Here is a 1910-nt window from a genome sequence, read left to right on the forward strand (position 1 = left end):
CTCTCCCTCAAAGTGAAACCCGGACTCCTTAATGGTATTCATCTGAAATATCAAAGACTCATAACTCATCAGCTCGTTTGCTAACTGAACTATCATCTCTGCAGACTCCTGTGAACCTGCCCCTGACCAGTTCCAGTTCCTATGCAATATTCATGTGCTTGTGAAACAATAAACTCTGTTAAACTTTTGATCCAGCCTCCGTGTGTGTTCTGCATCTTGGGCTAGCTCTGATACCCATCATGACATATTCAAGATAGAGGGCATTGAGGCTGTTTTTTCTCCTGAGCAATAAATGCTTTCGCTTTCTGTTTTTGTTGTTGTATAAATACCAGAACTGACAAACAGGTAAAAACGTGTCTTCTCTTGTAGGTAATGCAATGCCTGTCAGATGGTTGCTGCTTAGAGCTGTTTTTTTAATGCCTTCAAATACTTGTCCTTTTTTAGTTGAAATACATTCAGTTATGTGAAATTGATCTGTTGAAATTAAATCTAATTTCCATTAAAACTAGTTTACAGAAATTGATAAAGTGATTTAATGTTGTGAATATTATATACATGGTTTTTGTTCCATTTATTTTAAGGTTCTGTGTCATGTCATGTGAACACTAAGCACATAAAAGACAGGAGTTTGATGGTAAACATGTTCAATATTTCAAGCCAGTTCTTTTGTAAGTATACCAGGAAAATTATATTTTGACGCGCATAGAGTTGCTTTGTTGTTTTTTTTACTGAGCAAAAACAACCGCATTTATGAAAGCAAATTACTGTTCCTGCCAGACTCTTTTTTTTTTAAACCACCAATTAGTGCAGTTGTTGTGTTTCATCAGGTTTCTGCTTTGCTGAATTTCCCACAGTCATCGACACAGTCATTTTACTCACATGCCTGGAAGATGTCTAGTGTTACTACCACAGATGATCTCGAAATGGAATTGAACGATTCAGATAAGCTACCCGAATAAATAGGAGGGGTATTAAATTTAGTATTATCTTCGGAACAGCTTCAAACTAATATGGGTGAGCAGAACATGATGTGATAACCTAAAATCAAGGGGCTGATGTAAATAAAATGGTGTTCCCCTTTAATTTTATCTTTGCAAAGAGAGAACAGTTTATCATACGGCCCTTATTGCTTGGTAATCAGCCCTTTTCTGATCTGTGAGTACAGGTCCTTCTCAAAATATAAGCATATTGTGATCAAATTCACTATTTTCCATAATGTAATGATAAAACTTGAACCTTCATATATTTCAGATTCATTGCACACTAAATGAAATATTTCAATCCAATCCAACCCACTTTATTTATATAGCACGGTTTAAATAAACACAAGGTTTCCAAAGTGCTGCACAAAAAGATAAAATAACTAAAATAAATAAAAGTAATAAAATAAAATAAAATAAAATAAAATAAAAGCACTGCCCGCACAGGATAAAAATATGCATGTGTATACATAAAATCAACATGTGTACATAAAATCAACATGTGTACATAAAATCAACATGTGTACATAAAATCAATACTCTACATGGTGTTAAAAGCCAAAGGTCTTTTATTGTCTTAATACAGATGATTTTGGCATACAGCTCATGAAAACCCAATATTCCTATCTCACAAAATTTGCATATTTCATCCGACCAATAAAATAAAAGTGTCCTTAATAAAAAAAAAAGTCAACCTTCATATAATTATGTACAGTTATGCACTCAATACCTGGTGCCATGTCAGCCTATTTGATCAGAAATATCTTCCTGTGTCATACCTTCTTGCTTGAGGGTGTCAATGATGGCCTTCTTGACAGCAGTCAGGTCAGGAGTACTACACATGATTGGGCTTTTGAGTGATGAAACAGGCTGGGAGTTTTAAAGGCCTCAGGAATCTTTTGCAGACGTTTAGAGATTCAGATGATTAGG

Source organism: Cyprinodon variegatus, unplaced genomic scaffold, assembly GCF_000732505.1.
Source record: "Cyprinodon variegatus isolate N-32 unplaced genomic scaffold, C_variegatus-1.0 Scaffold1247, whole genome shotgun sequence".
NCBI classification, from domain to species: Eukaryota; Metazoa; Chordata; class Actinopteri; order Cyprinodontiformes; family Cyprinodontidae; genus Cyprinodon; species Cyprinodon variegatus.